Genomic DNA, 24053 nt, shown 5'->3' on the forward strand with positions numbered 1-24053 from the left:
ATTTCTTCGCCTGAAACAACCTTCTAACAAATTGGGACCACGATATGTGGGTCCTTTCCGAATACTGGGTCAGGTGTGTTCCACTGCTTATCGGGTAGCTTTACCCAAGTCTCTCAAAGTCCATCCGGTATTCCATGTTTCTCTTTTAAAACCTGTGATGATTAACAGGTATTCTAAGCCTTTTTCTAAACCTCCACCATTATTGGTGCATGGACATCCTGAGTTTGAAATCAGCCATATTCTAGATTCCAAGTTGCGGGGCAAGAAATTGTATTATCTCATTCATTGGAAGGGTTATCCAGTCACGGAACGTTCCTGGGAACCTGCTCATCAAGTAAATGCTCCTGTTTTGGTCAAGACCTTCCACAAGACTCATCCTGATAGACCTGGTCCTGTCCCCCGGAGGGGTCCTTGAGGAGGGGGGTGCTGTCATGTTTGCATCCGTTCATCGCCGTGTCGCCGCGGCTCCCGGAACTTCTCTGTGTGTCTGACGTCATGTTGCTTAGCAACATGACGCTTTCTCAACACACCCCTCTGATGACGATTACGCTCCTGCCCTTTAAACAACGGCGGGAGATCTGAATCTGGGCCCGTTTGTTTGCTACCCTTTGGATTGTGAGTACCGTATCTTTCTGATCTTTTGTGTACCGATTTCTGCCTGCCTGACCAAGCCTCTTGCCTAATCCCTACTTGCTGATATTTGGATATAGACTTCTGCCTGCCTGACCTTGCCTGTAGCTTTTACCCTTTTGCTGATACTTGGATGCCGACTTCTGCTTGCCTGACCTTGTCTTTTGCCTATACCTTTTGCTGATATTTGGATATAGACTTCTGCCTGCCTGACCTTGCTTTTGCCTTTACCTTTAAACCTTATCTTTGATAAACAAAACCTGCTTAAAGGGACATTCTACTTTTACAAGCTGCAAAAGAGAACTTTGCCTTTCTGTTTGTTATAAACCTGCTTAAAGGGACATTTTACTTTTACAAGCTGCACAAGAGAACTTTGCCTTTCTGTTTGTTATAAACCTGCTTAAAGGGACATTTTACTTTTACAAGCTGCAAAAGAGAACTTTGCCTTTCTGTTTGTTATAAACCTGCTTAAAGGGACATTTTACTTTTACAAGCTGCAAAGGAGAACTTTGCCTTTCTGTTTGTTATACACCTGCTTAAAAGGGACATTTACTTTTACAAGCTGCAAAAGAGAACTTTACCTTTCTGTTTGTTATACACCTGCTTAAAAGGAACTTTTACTTTTACAAGCTGCAAAAGAGAACTTTTCCTTTGTTTTACAAGCCTGTTAAAGAGGACCTATTTCAGAAGCTTCAAGTAAGAGCATTTCCTTTTTGTTCTTTTTACTACTTAAAGGGACGTTTTATCCTTTGTGGCTTTCCTGCATTCTGGAACAATATTCATTTTTGTTTTCTTCTAATCTGCTTCCTGAGTGGGTCACGTCCTGGATATTTCTCAGTGTGCTAGCGTGTGCTTTTCAATTCACGCTAGCAGTTGGGTTACATCCCGGATTGATTCCAGAGCGGCTGACAGCTTATTTATTTTCTAGCTATCTTCTCAGGCCTGCCATTTCTATGGCTGATGTTGCAGCTGCATCAACGTTTTGGTTGGAAAGTCTAGCGCAACAGGAAATGGATCCTGATTTGTCTAGCATTGTTCACTTGCTTCAACATGCTAATCATTTTATCTGTGATGCCATTTTTGATATCATCAAAATTGATGTTAAATCTATGTATTTAGCTATTTTAGCTAGAAGAGCTTTGTGGCTCAAATATTGGAATGCTAACATGGTATCTAAGTCTAGATTACTATCTCTTTCTTTCCAAGGTAATAAGTTATTTGGTTTTCAGTAGGATTCGATTATTTCAACTGTCACTGGGGGGAAGGGAGTTTTTTTGCCTCAGGATAAAATACCTAAGGGTAAATCTAAAGCTTCTAACCGTTTTCATTCCTTTCGACAAAATAAGGAACAGAAACCTAATCCTTCCACGAAAGAATCTGGTTCCGATTGGAAACCTTCTTCAAGTTGGAGTAAATCCAAACCATTTAAGAAACCAAAGCCAGCCTCCAAGTCTGCATGGAGGTGCAGCCCTCATTCCAGCTCAGCTGGTAGGGAGCAGATTAAGATTCTTGCAAAACATTTGGGCAGATTCTCTCCAAAATCAATGGATTCAAAATATTGTCTTTCAAGGGTACCGAATAGGATTCCTGTGAGAAGTTTTTTTTCTCTCACGCATCCCAACAAGTCCAGTAAAGGCTCAGGCTTTTCTGAAGTGTGTTTCAGACCTGGAGCTTTCAGGGGTAATCATACCAAAACCGTTTCAAGAACAGGATCTGGGGTTTTATTCAAATCTCTTCATTGTCCCAAAGAAAGAAAATTCATTCAGGACAGTTCTGGATCTGAAAATTTTGAATCGTTATGTAAGTGTGCCAACTTCAAAATGGTGACTATAAGGACTATTCTGCCTTTTGTTCAGCAAGGTCATTATATGTCATTATATGTCCACAATAGACTTACAGGATGCATATCTTCATATTCTGATTCATCCAGACCACTATCAGTTTCTGAGATTCTCTTTTCTAGACAAGCATTACCAATTTGTCGCTCTTCCATTTGGCCTAGCGACAGCTCCAAGAATTTTTTCAAAGGTTCTCTGTGCCCTACTTTCTGTAATCGGAGAACGGGGTATTGCAGTGTTTCCTTATATGGACAATATCTTGGTACTAGTTCAGTCTTTACATTCTTCAGAATCTCACACGAATCAACTAGTGTTGTTTCTTCAAAGACATGGTTGGAGGATCAATTTACCAAAAAGTTCTTTGATTCCTCAGAAAAAGTATCATCTTTTTAGGTTTCCAGATAGATTCAGTGTCCATGACTCTGTCTCTAACAGACAAGAGATGATTAAAATTGGTTTCAGCTTGTCAGAACCTTCAGTCTCAATCATTCCCTTCAGTAGCTATGTGCATGGAAGTTTTAGGTCTCATGACTGCAGCATCGAACGCGATCCCCTTTGCTCATTTTCATATGAGACCTCTCCAGCTTTGTATGCTGAACCAATGGTGCAGGGATTATACAAAGATAACACAATTAATATCCTTAAATCCCAATGTTCGACTCTCTCTGACTTGGTGGTTAGATCACCATCGTATAGTTCAAGGGGCCTCTTTTGTTTGTCCAACCTGGACTGTGATCACAATAGATGCAAGTCTTTCAGGTTGGGGAGCTGTCTGGGGATCTCTGACAGCACAAGGGGTTTGGAAATCTCAAGCGGAGAGGTTACCAATCAATATTTTAAAACTCTGTACTATTTTCAGGGCTTTTCAAGTTTGGTCTCTGTTGAAGAGAGAACACTTCATTTGTTTTCAGACAGACAATATCACAACTGTGGCATATGTCAATCAGCAGGGTGGGACTCACAGGCCCCAAGCTATGAAATAAGTATCTTGGATACTTGCTTGGGTGGAATCTAGCTCCTGTCTAATTTCTGTGGTTCATATCCCAGGTATAGTCGATTGGGAAGCGGATTATCTCAGCTGTCAGACTTTACATCCAGGGGAGAGGTCACTCCATTTAGATGTGTTTTCTCTGATTGTTCAGATGTGGGGTCTTCCAGAAATATATCTGATGGCTTCTCATCTAAACAAGAAACTACCCAGGTACCTGTCCAGGTCCAGGGATCCTCAGGCAGAAGTGGTGGATGCATTAACAGTTCCTTGGTGTTTTCAACCTGCTTATATTTTTCTGCCTCTAGTTCTTCTTTCAAGAGTGATCTCCAAAATCCTCATGGAACAATAATTTGTGTTGCTGGTATGCAGATCTTGTTCGGAGGTCCATTTTTCCATCAGGATCTCAAATCATTAAATTTGAATGTATGGAAATTGAACGCCTAGTGCTTAGTCATAGAGGTATGTCTGACTCTGTGATTAATACTATGTTACAGGCTTTTTAAATCTGTTTCTAGGAAGATTTATTATTGAGTTTGGAAGACTTATTTCATTGTGTTCTTATCATAAATTCTCCTGGTATTCTTTTAGAATTCCTAGAATTTTACAGTTTCTTCAGGATGGTTTGGATAAAGGTTTGTATGCAAGTTCCTTGAAGGGACAAATCTCTGCTCTTTCTGTTTTATTTCACAGAAAGATTGCTAAGCTTCCTGATATTCACTGTTTTGTACAGGCTTTGATCCGTATCAAGCGTGTCATTAAATCAATCTCTCCTCCTTGGAGTCTTAATTTGGTTTGAAGGCTTTACAGGCTCCGTTTGAGCCTATGCATTCTTTAGACCTTAAACTACTTTCTTGGAAAGTGTTGTTCATTTTGGCCATCTCTTCTGCTAGAAGAGTTTCCAAATTATCTGCTCTTTCTTGTGAATCTACTTTTCTGTTTTTCCATCAGGATAAGGCAGTTTTACGGACTTCATTTAAATTTCTACCTAAGGTTGTGAATTCTAACAACATTAATAGAGAAATTTTTGTCCCTTCTTTGTGTCTTAATCCTAAGAATTCTTTGGAGAGATCCTTACATTCTTTGGATGTGGAAAGAGCTTTGAAATATTATGTTGAAGCTACTAAAGATTTCAGGAAAACTTCTAGTCTATTTGTTATCTTTTCTTGTTCTAGGAAAGGTCAGAAGGCTTCTTCCATTTACTTGGCATCTTGTTTAATGCTTATGATTCATCAGGTTTATTTGGAGTTGGGTTAGGCCCCCCTCAGAGAATTACAGCTCATTCTACTAGATCAGTCTACACTTCGTGGGCTTTAAGAATGAAGCTTCAGTTGATCAGATTTGCAAAGCAGTAACTTGGTCTTCTTTGCATACATTTTCTAAATTCTACTGTTTTGATGTATTTGCTTCTTCTGAAGCAGTTTTTGATAGAAAAGTTTTTCAGGCAGCTGTTTCAGTTTGATTCCTCTGCTTATGTTTAAGTTTTTTCTTTTCATTATGAGAATAAACTTATATTTTGGGTTGTGGATTCATTTTTTTCAGTGGAAAATGGCTGTTATTATTTTATCCCTCCCTCTCTAGTGACTCTTCTGTGGAGTTCCACATCTATGGTATTACTATCCCATACGTCACTAGCTCATGGACTCTTGCCAATTACATGAAAGAAAACATAATTTATGTAAGAACTTACCTGATAAATTCATTTCTTTCATATTGGCAAGAGTCCATGAGACCCACCCTTTTTATGGTGGTTATGATTTTTTGTATAAAGCACAATTATTTCCAAATTCCTTTTTTTGATGCATTTTACTCCATTCTTTATCACCCCACTACTTGGCTATTTGTTAAACTGAATTGTTGGTGTGGTGAGGGTTGTATTTATAGGCATTTTGAGGTTTGGGAAACTTTGCCCCTCCTGGTAGGATTGTATATCCCATACGTCACTAGCTCATGGACTCTTGCCGATATGAAAGAAATGAATTTATCAGGTAAGTTCTTACATAAATTATGTTATTAAATAACCATTATGTTTTACTTAGTGAGCAACTAGATAGATGTGGGTTACCTTGTATTACTAAATGGCAACTGAGAATTACATGTTATATGTGAAGCATTTTTATGAAGGAAATGGACGCACTTTCTATGCAAACTTACTACGTTTTTGGTTTTTTAATAAGGTGAGTCAGTTAGTATTATTATTATTATACTTTATTTATGAAGGTCCAGCATATTCCGCCGCGCTGTCCACGGACCACGGATACAATTCAGCTGTTTCTCCATCTCTCTCCTGATCTTTGCGTATCCATCTATATTAAATAGCAACTATGTTTTACTTTGGATACAAATGTCTGTCACTTCCTCAATCTCCTTCATCCATCGGTGTCACCCTCTTTCTTTCCCTATTTTTCTCACTGTCTCTGCAATTTTAATTTCTCTCTTTCTTACCCATTCTCACTCATATTCTTGGTATGTTTCATTATGTCCCACACAAAAAAATAGGGTGGGTCTCATGGAGTCTTGCCACTATGAAATAAATGAATTTATCGGGTAAGTTCTTACATAAATTATGTTTTCTTTCATGTAAGTGGCAAGAGTCCATGAGCTAGTGACGTATGGGATATAATACCCAAGATGTGGAACTCCACAGAAGAGTCCCTAGAAAGAGATAAAATAACAACAGCTAAATCTGCTGAGAAATTAAATCCAAAAAAATAATCAAGTTTTCTTTAAAAATTTCAAAAAACTCAAATCAAAGGCACTAGAATCAAACTGAGACAAAGGCTGCTTCCGAAGAAGCAAACACATAAAAATGGTAAAATTTAATATAAGTATGAAAAGAAGACCAAGTTGCTGCTTTGCAAATTTGATCAACTGAAGCTTCATTCTTGAAAGCCCAAGAAGTGGCAACTGATCTAGTAGAATGAGCTGTAATTCTCTGAGGCGGAGATTGCCCCGCCTCCAAATAAGCTTTGTGAATCAAAAATCTCAACCAAGAAGCCAGAGAAATAGCAGAGGCCTTCTGACCTTTCCTGGAACCAGAAAAAATAATAGATTATAAGTCTTTCTGAAATCTTTAGCAGCCTCAACATAATATTTGAAAGCTCTTACAACATCCAAAGAATGTTAAGACCCTTCAAGAGTATTCTTAGGATTAGGACATAAAGAAGGAACAACAATTTCCCTATTGATGATGTTAGAATTCACAACTTTAGGCAAAATTTTACATGAAGTCCGCAAAACAGCTTTATCTTGATGGAAAATCAGATAAGGAGACTCACAATAGAGAACAGACAATTCAGAAACTTTTCTAGCAGAAGAGATGGCCAAAAGAAATAACACTTTCCAAGAAAGTAATTTAATGTCCAGAGAATGTATAGGCATCTATTTATCAAGTTGTCAACTTACCTGCATTCAACAGCACCTATACACTCGCGTAAGATCACCTAACATCGCTGCCGCGGACCTGAATACATTCTCCAAAATTATCAAAAAAGCTGTCAAAAAGCTGTGCACCAAGTACGGAGCGATGCGCAGCAGACTGTTGTTATCTAACAGTCATCAATCTCGCTGCTCTTCGGCTTTTTCCCAGCTTTATTAGTACCCTGTCCCTAACACCCACACTATACTATACTGTTTTACCCCCTAAACCGCCACTCCCGGAGCCCACCGCCACTCTAATAAATGTATTAACCCCTAAACCGCTGCTCATGGACCCCACCGCAACTAAATAAAGTGTTTAACCCCTAAACCGTCACTCCCGGAGCCCACCACCACCTACATTATACTTATTAACCCCTAATCTGCTGCCCCTACACCGCTGCCACTTACATTATATTTATTAAACCCTAATCTGCCCCCCGTACACCGCCTCCACTATATTAAATTTATTAACCCCTAAACCTAAGTCTAACCCTAACCCTAACACCCCCTAACTTAAATATAATTTAAATAAATCAAAATAAATATTTCTATCATTAAATAAATTATTCCTATTTAAAACTAAATACTTACCTATAAAATAAACCCTAAGATAGCTACAATATAACTAATAGTTACATTGTAGCTAGCTTAGGATTTATTTTTATTTTACAGGCAAGTTTGTATTTATTTTAACTAGGTCAAAAAGCTACTAAATAGTAATTAACTATTTAATAACTACCTTGCTAAAATAAATACAAATTTACCTGTAAAATAAAACCTAACCTAAGTTACAATTACACCTAACACTACACTATAATTAAATTAATTAATTTTAGCTAGGTAGTTAGTAAATGGTTAATAACTATTTAGTAACTATTCTACCTAGTTAAAATAAATACAAAGTTGCCAGTAAAATAAAAATAAACCCTAAGCTAGCTACAATGGGTTTATTTTATAGGTAAGTATTTTGTTTTAAATAGGAATAATTTATTTAATGATAGGAATATTTATTTCAATTTATTTAAATTATATTTAAGTTAGGGGGTGTTAGGGTTAGACTTAGGTTTAGGGGTTGATAAATATAATGTAGGTGGCGGCGGTGTAGAGGGGGGCAGATTAGGGGGTAATAAATATAATGTAGGTGGCTGCGGTGTAGGGGGGCAGATTAGGGGTTAATAAATATAATGTAGGTGGTGATGGGCTCCGGGAGTGGCGGTTTAGGGGTTAAACACTTTATTTAGTTGCGGCGGCGGTTTAGGGGTTAATAAGTATAATGTAGGTGGCGGAGGTGTAGGGTGGGGAGATTAGGGGTGTTTAGACTTGGGTAAATGTTAGGGTGTTAGGTGTAAGCATTCCCATAGGAATCAATGGGATATCGGGCAGCAGCGAACATGAGCTTTCGCTGCTTTCAGACTCCCATTGATTCCTCCAGGGTGATGGATTGAAAACCAGGTACGCTGGGCCAGAATAGTGCCGAGCATACCTGGTAGACATTTGATAACTAGTAAAAGTTGTCAGATTGTGCCGAATTTGCATTCGGAACATCTGTAATGATGTAAGCATTGATCTGTGTCGGACTGAGTTCAGTGGATCGTATGTTACGTCACTAAATTCTACTTTTGCGGTCTGTAGGGTTTGATAACTAAGGTGAATCAGGCTCGCCGCAAATATGCTGCGGAATTCCAGCGTATTTGCGGTTGATGGCTTGATAAATCATGCCATAGACTCAAAAGGAGGAGACTGTAAAATCTTCAAAACCAAAGGAGGAGTGATTGACTTAACAACAGGCTTGAAACGAACCAAAGCCTGAACAAAACAGTGAATATCAGGAAGTTTAGCAATCTTTCTATGAAATAAAACAGAAAGAGCAGAAATTCTTCCTTTCAATGTATTTGCAGCAAACCCCTATCCAAACCATCCTGAAGAAACTGTAAAATCCTAGGAATTCTAAAAGAATGCTAAGAATAATCATGAGTGGAACACCATTGCTGAAGGACTGCGAGTCCCCCCTTGATGATTGACATATGGTACTGTATTGACATTGTCTGTTTGAAATTGAATGTAAAGTTCTCTCTTCAATAGAGACCAAGTCTGAAGAGCTCTGAAAATAGCATGAAGTTCTAAGATATTGATTGGTAACCTCACATCCTGAGGTTCCCAAACCCTTTGTGCTGTCAGAGACTCCCAGACAGTTCCCCAACCTGAAAGACTTGCATCTGTTGTGATCACAGTCCAGGAAGGACGAACAAAGGAGTCAGAGAGTGTTGAATGTTGGGATTTAAGTATATCAACTGTGATATCGGAGTATAATCCCTGCATCATTGGTGCAACATTTAAAGCTGTAGAGGTCTTATATGAAAATGAGCAAAATTTAGAGTTTTAGATCCATAATTAGTCTGAATGAATCTTCCTTCTTTGGGACAATGAACAGATTTTAATAAAAACCCAAACCCTGTTCCTGTTGAGGAACTGGAACAATCACCCCTGAAAGCTCTAGATCTGAAACACACTTCAGAAAAGCCTGAGCCTTCACAGGGTTTGTTGGAACATGGGAAAGAAAGAATCTTCCCATGGGAGGTCTTAATCCTGAAACCTATTCAATACCCCTGAAAAACAATATCCTGAATCCACTGATTTTGGACAGAATCTGCCCAAATGTCTTGAAATAATTTCAATCTGCCCTCAACCAGTTGAACTAGTTTGGGGGCCGCACCTTCATGCAGTCTTAGGGGCTGAATATAGTTTCTTATAAGGCTTGGATTTTTTCTAAAATGTAGACGGTCTCCAATTGGAACCAGAGGCCTTAGGGTAAGGAGTGTTTTTTTTTTTTTTTTAATCTGAATGAAAACGATTGGGAGTTTTGAATTTACCCTTAGATTTCTTATCTTGGGGCAGAAAAACTCCCTTACCCCCAGTGATAGTGGATATAATAGAATCCAATTGAGAACCAAATAAATTATTAACCAGAAAAGATAGAGATAGTAATCTAGATTTAGAGACCATATGAGCATTCCATGATTTAAGCCATAAAGTTCTTCTAGATTGAATAGCTAATGACAATGATTTGATATCAATCTTAATAATATCAAATATAGCATCACAAATTAAATGATTAGCATGCTGAAGTAAAAGAACAATACTAGACAATTCAGGATCTGATAACTGCTGTGCTAGACTGTCCAACCAAAAAGTTGAAGCAGTAGCAACATCAGCCATAGAAATAGTAGGTCTAAGAATATAGCCAGTATGTAAATATGCCTTCCTAAGATAAGATTCAATTTTCCTATATAAGGGATCCTTAAAAGAAGTACTATCTTCCATAGAAATAGTAGTACCTTTGGCAAGAGTAGAAATAGTGCCATCAACCTTAGGGACTTTCTCCCAAAGCTCTAAATTGGACACAGGTAAAGAATACAATTTTTTAAACCTAGAAGAAGGATTAAAAGAAGTGCCAGGCTTCGACCATTCCTTAGTAATCATATTAGAGATAGCATCTGGAATAGGAAAATCTTCAGTAGTAACCTCAGAAGTCTTAAAAACAGAATTCCAACGTTTGCTATTCTTGTTATCAAGAGGACTGGATTTATCAATACCTAAAGTAAACAATACTTCCTTTAACAAAGAACAAATAAATCAACCTTTCTTTTTAAGATTGACTATATCAATTTCAGTGTCACTCTGAAGTAGGATCCTCTGAGCCAGAGAAATCATCACCAGCAGAAAATACTTCAGTATGCTGTTGATCAATACAAACTTCATCAGATTTATGAGAAGTTAGTAGAGACCTTTTTACGTTTATTTGAAGGCGGAATAGCAGTCATAGCCTTCTCTATGGCTGCAGCAATATAATCTTCTATATCTACAGGGATATCATGTACATTAGACTATGAAGGTTTAACAATAGATGTATTTGTACTTATGGAAATATTATCAGCATGTAATAATTTTTCATAACAAGTGCCAAATATTTGAGCTGAAGAAGTAAGATCAGCTAATTTACACACATAGGGGCCGAATTATCAAGCTCCGAATGGAGCTTGATGCCTCGTGTTTCTGGCGAGCCTTCAGGCTCACCGGAAACACAAGATATGAAGCAGTGGTCTAAAGACTGCTGCTCCATAACCTGTCCGCCTGCTCTGAGCAGGCAGACAGACATCGCTGGAAATCAAGCCGATCAAATACGATTGGGTTGATTGACACCCCCTGCTAACGGCCAATTGACCGCGAATCTGCAGAGGGCAACATTGCACCAGCAGTTCACAAGAACTGCTGGTGCAATGATAAATGCCGACAGTGTATGCTGTCTGCATTTATCTATGTGCAGCGGACATGATCCGCAATATCGGATCATGTCCGCTCGCACCTTCTTAAATATGCCCCTTAGCTTTGTTAGATTTATTTTCAGGCAACTCGGTTCCTACAGTAACATCAGAGGCAGGATCATTTAGAGATATCTTGCAAAATGTAACAAAAAAAATAAGAAATAAAAGTTAAACAAAATATCCAATTTCCTCAAAATAGTTTCAGGAATGGGAAAAAATGCTTATGATAAAATAGTTATATGAAAATAAAATCAAAAGCAAACACCATAGCCCTCTGTAGACAAATGAGAGCAGAGAGCAAAACAGGGAGAGACTTTAATATAACAAATGACGCAAACAAAGATGACACAAATGCAGAGAAAAAAACTTTTGGCGTCAAAGTTAGCAAGAAATGACACGACTCACGTCATAACAGGCGCAACTTTGCGCCAAAAAACTTTGCATCAACAAAGACGCAAGAAATTACATGACTCTCATCACCACAAATGCAACCTACGCACCAAAAATATTCATGCCAAGAATGACACCACAAATAGAAGCATTTTGCGTCATTGCGAGCCTAATTTGCCCGCAAAAATTTGAAAAAAACAAGTCCGAAGTTACAACTAGCTGGAACCCCAGGTAAGAAAAAATTACTAAATATCTCCCAAAACATAATTTCCATGCTGAAACTGTTAGACTACAAATGGAAATAAACATAGACCTGACTCATGGCAAATATATGCAATATATATTAAAACTTTAAAAATATAAAGTGCCAAACATAGCTGAGAGTGTCTTAAAAAATTATATATACTTACCTGAAGACACCCATCCACATATAGCAGACAGCCAAACCAGTACTGAAACATATCAGCAGAGGTAATGGTAGAGGAGTATAATGTCGATCTTTAAAGGGAGATGGCAGATGAATCCCCACGACCAAATTTACAGAAAGCCTTAGAATAGATTTACCATAGGTGAAAACATGGTATCATCAGGCAATACTCCCTTCACATCCCTCAGAAAAAAACACTGTACTTAGAGAGGAATTGGGCTTCAAAATGCTTAGAAGTGCCTATCACAGAAGAAATCAAGCACAACTTGCTTCACCAACCTCCGACAAAGGCAAAGTTTGTAAAAACGGAGGTGTGAGTAAGGTGGGAGGTGTATTTATAGGCATTTTGAGGTTTTGGGAAACTTTGCCCCCTCCTGGTAGGAATGTATATCCCATACGTCACTAGCTCATGGACTCTTGCCACTTACATGAAAGAAATATATATATACTGTGGCTATAAATATATATTAGTTGATAAGCCTGCCCAGAGGGTAGTCTATGTATTGGAAATACAACCCCCCAGGCTACACAAAATAAAAAATTGAAATACAGAAAAAAATAAACAAAGCTATCAAAAATAATAAAATTAAACCTAAACTAATACCCCTATAAAAAAAAAACAAAAAAAATAAATAAAAACACCCCCAAATCTAATACTAAACTACTAATAGCCCTTAAAATTGCTTTTTGTAGGGCATTGCCCTAAGTTTAACAGCTCTTTTACATTAAAAATAAAGAAAGTCCCACTAACAGTAAACCCCCCCCCACCCACCAAACCCCCCAAAATAAAAAAGACCTAACACTAATAAACCTAATCTAACCATTGCACTGAAAAGGGCATTTGTATGGGCATTGCCCTTAAAAGGGCATTTAGCTCTTTTTCACTGCCCTTAAAAGGCATTCAGCTCTTTTGAGATTTGCCCAAAAAAAGATCATCTAAAAAAACAAACAAAAAAACACTAAAATTTTTAAAAAAAATAACATTAAAGCCCCAAATAGGTTTCAGAAGTCCTGTGGAGAAGGTCTTCTTCCAGGTGGCCAATCAACTTCATCCACAGCGAAGGCGGCACAGAGCGGAGGTCCGGAGCAGTCTTCCCAGATGCTGCAACCCTCGGCGGTGGTCATCTGTGGCATCGGCGGCGGTCCTCGGCAGCGGTGGTCCTCAGCGGCGGTGGTCCTCGGCGACATGGAGGCTCCTCTGTTCAAATCAGCCAATAAAATTTCAGTAGCTCTAATTCTATTGGCTGCTGAATTTTTCAAAACAGACACTATAATGAGAGCTACTGAAATCCTATTGGCTGTTAAAATCAGCCAATAAGATTTCAGTAGCTCTAATCCTATTGGCTGCTTTTGAAAATTTCATCCAATAGGAATTCAAGGTACCCCAATAAATATGGGGTACCTTGAATTCTTTCTTCAGTGTGCGGCAGAAGATCGCATGAAGAGGAACCTCCACGCTGCTGTGGAGGACAGATGCCTCAGAGGAACACCACCGCCGAGGAGCGCCACTGCCGCTGAGGAGCGCCACTTCTGAGAAGACCGCTCCAGACCTCCGCTCTGTGCTGCCTTTGCTGTGGATGAAGATGATGGACCCGCCTGGAAGAAGACCTTCTCCGCAGGACTTCTGAAACCGCAAGTACCTATTTGTGGCTTTAGTGTTCGGTTTTTTTGTGTCTTTTTTTTTTTTAGATTAAGGTTTTTTTAGGGGCAAATTTGAATGAGTTGAATGCCCTTTTAAGGGCAGTGAAAAAGAGCTGAACGCCCTTTTAAAGGGACAGTCTACACCTGAATTGTTATTGTTTAAAAAGATAGATACTCCCTTTATTACCCATTCCCCAGTTTTGCATAACCAACACAGTTATATTAAAGGGACAGTCTACACCAAAAATTTTATTGTTTTAAAAGATAGATAATCCCTTTATTACCCATCCCCCAGTTTTGCATAACCAACACAGTTATATTAATATACTTTTAACCTCTGTGATTATCTTGTATCTAAGCCTCTGCAAACTGCCCCTTTATTTCAGTTCTTTTGACAGACTTGCAGTTTAGTCAATCAGTGCCTGCTCCCAGATAACTTCACGTGCACGAGCACAGTGTTATGTATATGAAATATGTGAACTAACACCCTCTAGTGGTGAAAAACTGTTAAAATGCATTCTGAAAAGAGGTGGCCTTCAAGGTCTAAGAAATTAGCATATGAACCTCCTAGGTTAAGTTTTCAACTAAGAATACCAAGAGAACAAAGCAACATTGGTGATAAAAGTAAATTGGAAAATTGTTTAAAATTACATGCCCTATCTGAATCATGAAATTTTATTTTGGCCTAGACTGTCCCTTTAAAATATGTTTTACTTCTGTGATTACCTTGTATCTAAGCCTCTGCAGACTGCCCCCTTATATCAGTGCATTTGACAGACATGCAACTTAGCCAATCAGTGCAGACTCCTAAATAACATTGAGCACAATGTTATCTATTTGACACACATGAACTAGTACTGTCTAACTGTGAAAAACTTTCAAAATGCTCTGAGCAAAGAGGCGATTTTCAACGGTTTAGAAATCAGTTCGAGTCTACCTAGGTTTAGCTTTTCATAAATACCACCAAGGGAACAAAGCAAATTTAATCATAAAAGTCAATTGGAAAGTTGTTTAAAATGACATGCCCTATCTGAATCATGAAAGTCATTTTGACTAGACTGTTCCTTTTAAGGCAATGCCCATACAAATGCCCTTTTCAGGGCAATGGGTAGATTAGGTTTATTAGTGTTAGTTTATTTTTTGTTTTGGCGAGTGTGGGGTTTTTTACTGTTAGGGGGGACTTGGTTTATTTGAAATGTAAAAGAGGTGTTTAAGTTTTTAAGGGCTATTGGTAGTTTAGCATTAGATTAGTGTTTTTTTTTTTCATAGGGATTAGGTTTAATTTTTTTTATTTTGGATAATGTTGTTTATTGTTTTTTGTAATTAGATTAATGTAATGTAATTTTTTTGTATTTTTTATTGTAATACAGTAATTAATTTTTATTGTATTTAAGGTTAATTTAGGAGGTGTTAGGTTAGGGGGGTTACTCCAAAAATTTGTTTTTTTGTGTTGTGAGGGTTGGCGGTCTAGGAGTTAATAGGTAAATTAGGTTTAATGCGTTGTGGGGAGTTGGTGGATTAGGGGTTAATAGATGTATTAGGAAGTTTGCGATGTTGGGGTTTGTGGATTTAGGGGTTAATAATTTTCAGCTAGATTACGAGTTTTGCGTTATGAGGGGTGCGGTGCTAACTTGCACGTTATTGTCACCGCTCACTTACCTACAGCGCTGGTATTACAGGTTTTTATAAACCCGGCGTTAAAAGACAAGAAGTGCTCCATACCGCAATCCAATACCAGCGCTGCTTAAATCAGCGGTGAGCTGGTTGTACGTGCTTGTGCACTATTTCCCCATAGACATCAATGGGGAGAGCTGGCTGAAAAAAAGTCTAACACCTGCAAAAAAGCAGCATAAAGCTCCGTAACGCAGCCCCATTGATTCCTATGGGGAAACTAAATTTATGTTTAAACCTAACACCCTAACATGAACCCCGAATCTAAACACCCCTAATCTTACACTTATTAACCCCTAATCTGCCGCCCCCGACATCACCGACACCTACATTATATTATTAACCCCTAATCTGCCGCTATGGACACCGCCGCCACTATAATAAACATATTAACCCCTAAACCGATGCACTCCCACATCACAAACACTATTTAAATATTATTAACCCCTAATTTGCTGCCCCTAACATCGCCGCCACCTACCTACATTTATTAACCCCTAATCTGCCACCCCCAACGTCGCCGCCACTATACTAAAGTTATTTACCCCTAAACCTAAGTCTAACCCTAACACCCACTAAACACCCACTAACACACACCTTAAATATAATTAAAATAAATTTAAAGAAAACCTACTATTAATAACTAAATAATTCCTATTTAAAACTAAATACTTACCTGTAAAATAAACCCTAAGCTAGCTACAATATAACTAATAGTTACATTGTATCTAGCTTAGGGTTTATTTTTATTTTACAGGCAACTTTGTATTTATTTTAACTAGGTAGACTATTTAGTAACTAGTTATTAACTAATTATAGCTACCTAGCTAAAATAAATACAAATTTACCTGTAAAATAAAACCTAACCTAAGTTACACTAACACCTAACCTTACACTACAATTAAATAAATTACCTAAATTAAATACAATTACCTAAATTACAAAAAAACAAACACTAAATTACACAAAATAAAAAACAAATTACAAGATATTTAAACCAATTAAACCTAATCTAATAGCCCTATCAAAATAAAAAAGCCCCCCAAAATAAAAGAAACCCTAGCCTAAACTAAACTACCAATAGCCCTTAAAAGGGCCTTTTGCAGGGCATTGCCCCAAAGAAATCAGCTCTTTTACCTGTAAAAAAAAATGCAAACAACCCCCAACAATAAAACCCACCACCCACACAACCAACCCCCCAAATAAAACCCTAGCTAAAAAACAAAATAAGCTCCCCATTGGCCTGAAAAGGGCATTTGGATGGGCATTGCCCTTAAAAGGGCTTTTAGCTCTTTTACAGTGCCCAAACACTACGCTAATAATAAAACCCACCCAATAAACCCTTAAAAAAACCTAACACTAAACCCTGAAGATCCACTTACAGTTTTGAAGACCAGACATCCATCGTCAACTGTGACAGACCCTTCTGTCAGGACTGAAGGAGTTAATTGTGTTTAGCTAAGAAACTAATTTCTAAAGACAGAGTTGCTGGCTCCAGCTATAATCTAATTAGTGCTAAGCATTCTATTGTTTGATCACCTCCAGAGAGAAAACGCCTAAGTGATAAGAAGGGCCAAGAGTGTCTTGTGGTTGAAGTGTTTAAGTAATATAATTCTATTGTATCATGTCAAAGGGCTTGTTCCCTCCATGTAATGTACAACAGTCTTTCAACCCCCATCTGGGGGGGTGTCAAACCTGTATAAATACTAGGCATCTAGCCTTTAATAAATGTCATTCTGTTTTAAACCTGAAAACTGGCTTGGTTGTGAATTGCTGATTCCCTATGCAGGACATTGTTCATCTGGTATTAACCTTGGTATCCTGTTGGTACCGTAACAATTGGTGGCAAGCGACGGAATGAACCTTATCGCCCAGAAGAGCAACTACACAAGCCAGTAACCTCAGGAAGAGGGGGATTATTACAATACTGACTAAGATGGAAAAGAGAAAAGTAAATTTTGCAGCTTTTAAAAACTTCCTGGAAACAGAAGGAGAGATTGATGGGTACCTTGCGGATTTTGAGAGGCAATGTGCACTACACAAGGTACCCGCAGAGGACTGGGTCACGATATTATCTGGAAAATTATCCGGCCGGGCCAGAGAGGCTTTTCGGGCCATTCCAGATGAGGAAGTCAGGGATTATAATATGGTAAAAGAGGCTCTGCTCTCCAGGTATGCGGTTACACCGGAGGCATACCGGAGGCGGTTCAGAGACACTGTTAAATTAGCTGGAGATTCCTACCTTGAGTGGGCATGTAAGGTGCACCGCACAGCAGCTCACTGGATAGCGGGGTGCCAAGCCATATCTGGGGAAGAGGTGCTGCAGCTATTCCTGTTGGAACATTGCTTCGACAAGTTACCTGCAGGAGTTCGAGAGTGGGTTCGGGACCGTAAACCCTCCACCCTGCAGGAAGCGGCTCGCTTGGCAGATGAGTATACGGATGCCCGCAAACTGGACACTGCTACCACTAAGCCCCCTGCTAGAGTGGAGTACAGACCCCCAGTCACCCCAGCAGCTGCCAGTTACCAAACCCCGGCGCACCGCTATACCACACGGCCTCCGGCCACGAACTACCCTAAGAGAGCCCTGTTCAATTTGCGGGGCTACTCACAACCGATTCGATGCTTTGGATGTAAGCAACTAGGGCACAAAAGACCAGAGTGTCCCCTAAACGCAGCGAACCAAGCGCAGTCCTGGAGAAGACCTGCCGGCGGAATCCCACGTAATCCTCAGCCTGCGGCCCGCTACGTAGAGGCGCAAGAATGCTGGAGCATCCTACATGAGGCAGACCTTGTGCAAGCTGCCCACCGGAATAACCGGCAACTGGTTAAAGTGAATGGGAAGAAGGTCAGTGGTCTACGGGATACTGGTGCTACCATGACCTTGCTTCAAAAGAACTTGGTGTCTGAGAAACAGTACACTGGAGACACTGTGGCTGTGAGGGTAGCAAGGGGCGATGTGTTCAGCCTACCTGTTGCCAGGGTACATTTGGATTGGGGAGTGGGCGCTAGACCTGTGAATGTGGGGGTCAAGAAGGACTTACCTGCTGATGTTCTTCTTGGAAATGACTTGGCCCCCCTTGTTTCTGCCTACGCTCCTATGGGTCCCGCTGATGTTAACTCTGTGACTACCCGTGCCCAGATCCGTGCAGCAGAGACTGACCCACCTGCTGCTAAGCCCCAGGACGCTGAGCTCAGTAAATCTCTATCCGCTATTGATATGTGGAGGTCCCGTTACAATGCGCTGATGAAGGAGAAGAGGAGCGCAGAGGAAAAAGCACGTTTAGAACGTGAATCTCTGCTAGACAAGCTGCACCGACAGACTGCAGAAAACACCAGCTTGAGAGTGGGACATGAAACCTTAAAGACAAACTTAGCGACACTTGAGGAGAAGCTGACGCTGGCTCATAGTGAGGTGCAGCAACTCAAGGGCACCCTATGTCAGTATGAAGGGATTGTGGATACCTATAAAGAGCAGGTACAGAAAACTCGTAAAGAAGCTGATGGGATTTTGAAGGACTGTTTAGCCCTAGTCTGGGCACTGAGGAAGTTGAACCCTTCTTTGTATGGACAGGAATTCTCTCTCATAACGGGAATACAGATGGATTGTCCTGGCAAACTGACATGCCTACCACCTCCTAGTCCGGTCATCCCCAGGTTGACCCGCCAAAGGGTCAAGCCGGGTCTGCCGGAGTGTTCCACAACGGGGGAGATATGTGACAGACCCTTCTGTCAGGACTGAAGGAGTTAATTGTGTTTAGCTAAGAAACTAATTTCTAAAGACAGAGTTGCTGGCTCCAGCTATAATCTAATTAGTGCTAAGCATTCTATTGTTTGATCACCTCCAGAGAGAAAACGCCTAAGTGATAAGAAGGGCCAAGAGTGTCTTGTGGTTGAAGTGTTTAAGTAATATAATTCTATTGTATCATGTCAAAGGGCTTGTTCCCTCCATGTAATGTACAACAGTCTTTCAACCCCCATCTGGGGGGGTGTCAAACCTGTATAAATACTAGGCATCTAGCCTTTAATAAATGTCATTCTGTTTTAAACCTGAAAACTGGCTTGGTTGTGAATTGCTGATTCCCTATGCAGGACATTGTTCATCTGGTATTAACCTTGGTATCCTGTTGGTACCGTAACATCAACGAAGCCGGGAGAAGTCCTCAGCGAAACGGCAAGAAGTCCTCAACAAAGCCTGGAGAAGTATTCATACAAGCCGGGAGAAGTGGTCCTTCAGACAGGTAGAAGTCTTCATCCAGACGGCATCTTCTATCTTTATCCATTCGGCGCGGAGCGGGTCCATCTAAAATACATCCGGCGCGGAGCATCCTCTTCTTACAACGACTCCCGATGAATGAACGTTCCTTTAAGGGACATAATCCAAGATGGCGTCCCTTAGATTCCGATTGGCTGATAGAATTCTATCAGCCAATCGTAATTAAGGTTGAAAAAATACGATTGGCTCATGCAATCAGCCAATAGGATTGAGCTTCAATCCTATTGGCTGATACAATAAGTCAATAGGATTGAGCTCACATTCTATTGGCTGATTGGAACAGCCAATAGAATGCAAGCTCAATCCTATTGGCTGATTGCGGTACGGCCAAAAAAGTGTGTGGGACAGCGTACCTACAAGACTTGTAATAGCAGCGGTAATGAAAAAGCAGTGTTATGAACCTTAACGCTGCTGTTTTACTCATAACGCGAAACTCGTAATCTAGCCGTTTATTAGGTAATTGTTTTTTATTTCTTAATACGTTGTGCGGGCGGTTAGGTTTATTTTGTAAATACGTATTGCCAGCGCTTAGGTTTTTTTTTAATACTTATTGTGGGCAATTTATTTTTTTATATAATGCTGCATACCGGTGGATTCCGAAAATGGCAGGGTGGTGAAAAAATCCAACTGCTGCAGTGTGTGATAAACTGATTAGCTGTATGATTACACACCTGTATACTGCTGCAGTGTGTAATAAACTGATTAGCTGTATGATTACACATCTGTATACTGCTGCAGTGTGTGATAAACTGATTAGCTGTATGATTACACATCTGTATACTGCTGCAGTATGTGATAAACTGATTAGCTGTATGATTACACACCTGTATACTGCTGCAGTGTGTAATAAACTGATTAGCTGTATGATTACACATCTGTATACTGCTGCAGTGTGTGATAAACTGATTAGCTGTATGATTACACATCTGTATACTGCTGCAGTGTATGATAAACTGATTAGCTGTATGATTACACACCTGTATACTGCTGCAGTGTGTGATAAACTGATTAGCTGTATGATTACACATCTGTATACTGCTGCAGTGTGTGATAAACTGATTAGCTGCATGATTACACCTGTATACTGCTACAGTGTGTGATAAACTGATTAGCTGTATGATTACACATCTGTATACTGCTGCAGTGTGTGATAAACTGATTAGCTGTATGATTACACCTGTATACTGCTACAGTGTGTGATAAACTGATTAGCTGTATGATTACACATCTGTATACTGCTGCAGTGTGTGATAAACTGATTAGCTGTATGATTACACATCTGTATACTGCTGCAGTGTATGATAAACTGATTAGCTGTATGATTACACACCTGTATACTGCTGCAGTGTGTGATATACTGATTAGCTGTATGATTACACACCTGTATACTGCTGCAGTGTGTGATATACTGATTAGCTGTATGATTACACATCTGTATACTGCTGCAGTGTGTGATAAACTGATTAGCTGTATGATTACACATCTGTATACTGCTGCAGTGTGTGATAAACTGATTAGCTGTATGATTACACACCTGTATACTGCTGCAGTGTATGATAAACTGATTAGCTGTATGATTACACACCTGTATACTGCTGCAGTGTGTGATAAACTGATTAGCTGTATGATTACACACCTGTATACTGCTGCAGTGTGTGATAAACTAATTAGCTGTATGATTGCACATCTGTATACTGCTGCAGTGTGTGATAAACTGATTAGTTGTATGATTACACACATGTATACTGCTGCAGTGTGTGTGATAAACTGATTAGCTGTATGATTACACACCTGTATACTGCTACAGTGTGTGATAAACTGATTAGCTGTATGATTACACATCTGTATACTGCTGCAGTGTGTGATAAACTGATTAGCTGTATGATTACACATCTGTATACTGCTGCAGTGTGTGATATACTGATTAGCTGTATGATTACACATCTGTATACCGCTGCACTGTGTGATAAACTGATTAGCTGTATGATTACACATCTGTATACTGCTGCAGTATGTGATAAACTAATTAGCTGTATGATTACACATCTGTATACTGCTGCAGTGTGTGATATACTGATTAGCTGTATGATTACACATCTGTATACTGCTGCAGTATGTGATAAACTAATTAGCTGTATGATTACACATCTGTATACTGCTGCAGTGTGTGATATACTGATTAGCTGTATGATTACACACCTGTATACTGCTGCAGTGTGTGATAAACTGATTAGCTGTATGATTACACACCTGTATACTGCTGCAGTGTGTGATAAACTGATTAGCTGTATGATTACACACCTGTATACTGCTGCAGTGTGTGATAAACTGATTAGCTGTATGATTACACACCTGTATACTGCTGCAGTGTGTGATAAACTGATTAGCTGTATGATTACACACCTGTATACTGCTGCAGTGTGTGATAAACTGATTAGCTGTATGATTACACATCTGTATACTGCTGCAGCGTGGGATAAACTGATTAGCTGTATGATTACACACCTGTGTACTGCTGCAGTGTGTGATAAACTGATTAGCTGTATGATTACACATCTGTATACTGCTGCAGTATGTGATAAACTAATTAGCTGTATGATTACACATCTGTATACTGCTGCAGTGTGTGATATACTGATTAGCTGTATGATTACACATCTGTATACTGCTGCAGTATGTGATATACTGATTAGCTGTATGATTACACACCTGTATACTGCTGCACTGTGTGATAAACTGATTAGCTGTATGATTACACATCTGTATACTGCTGCAGTATGTGATAAACTAATTAGCTGTATGATTACACATCTGTATACTGCTGCAGTATGTGATAAACTAATTAGCTGTATGATTACACATCTGTATACTGCTGCACTGTGTGATAAACTAATTAGCTGTATGATTACACATCTGTATACTGCTGCAGTATGTGATAAACTAATTAGCTGTATGATTACACATCTGTATACTGCTGCAGTGTGTGATAAACTGATTAGCTGTATGATTACACATCTTTATACTGCTGCAGTGTGTGATATACTGATTAGCTGTATGATTACACCTGTATACTGCTGCAGTGTGTGATAAACTGATTAGCTGTATGATTACACATCTGTATACTGCTGCAGTGTGTGATAAACTGATTAGCTGTATGATTACACCTGTATACTGCTGCAGTGTGTGATAAACTGATTAGCTGTATGATTACACCTGTATACTGCTGCAGTGTGTGATAAACTGATTAGCTGTATGATTACACATCTGTATACTGCTGCAGTGTGTGATAAACTGATTAGCTGTATGATTACACCTGTATACTGCTACAGTGTGTGATAAACTGATTAGCTGTATGATTACACACCTGTATACTGCTGCAGTGTGTAATAAACTGATTAGCTGTATGATTACACACCTGTATACTGCTGCAGTGTGTGATAAACTGATTAGCTGTATGATTACACACCTGTATACTGCTGCAGTGTGTGATAAACTGATTAGCTGTATGACTACACACCTGTATACTGCTGCAGTGTGTGATAAACTGATTAGCTGTATGATTAAACACCTGTATACTGCTGCAGTGTGTGATAAACTGATTAGCTGTATGATTACACATCTGTATACTGCTGCAGTATGTGATAAACTGATTAGCTGTATGATTACACACCTGTATACTGCTGCAGTGTGTGATAAACTGATTAGCTGTATGATTACACCTGTATACTGCTGCAGTATGTGATAAACTGATTAGCTGTATGATTACACACCTGTATAGTGCTGCAGTGTATGATAAACTGATTAGCTGTATGATTACACACCTGTATAGTGCTGCAGTGTATGATAAACTGATTAGCTGTATGATTACACATCTGTATACTGCTGCAGTGTGTGATAAACTGATTAGCTGTATGATTACACATCTGTATACTGCTGCACTGTGTAATAAACTGATTAGCTGTATGATTACACACCTGTATACTGCTGCAGTGTGTGATAAACTAATTAGCTTTATGATTACACATCTATATACTGTACTACTATTCTTAGCACTTTCATCTCATCATCCCTGTTACTTCCAGGACTCTCGGTGGTGGTCTACATGGCCATCATGATTAGCCTAACCAAATACTACAATCCAACCTTGGCTCAGTCTCATAAGGCCCTTCATTGGCTGTATTTGGTAGTACTGTTCTTATTAGTTTAATACCTGATACAACACCGAATGGTGGCAGCTCTATATGGCCTGCATGAATAGCCGCACCCAAAGCCAAAAAAAAGCCAAGCGGTCTTGCACTAACACCCATGGCTAACTCTGTTGTTTCAAGTTCTACTATTCTTAGCTCTTTCATCTCATCCCTGTTACTTCCAGGACTCTCAGTGGTGGTGGTCTACATGGCCATCATGATTACCCTCACCAAAATATAACAACAATACGTGCGTGCAGGGA

The sequence above is a fragment of the Bombina bombina genome, chromosome 8 (genome assembly GCF_027579735.1).
Source record: "Bombina bombina isolate aBomBom1 chromosome 8, aBomBom1.pri, whole genome shotgun sequence".
Taxonomy (NCBI): Eukaryota; Metazoa; Chordata; class Amphibia; order Anura; family Bombinatoridae; genus Bombina; species Bombina bombina.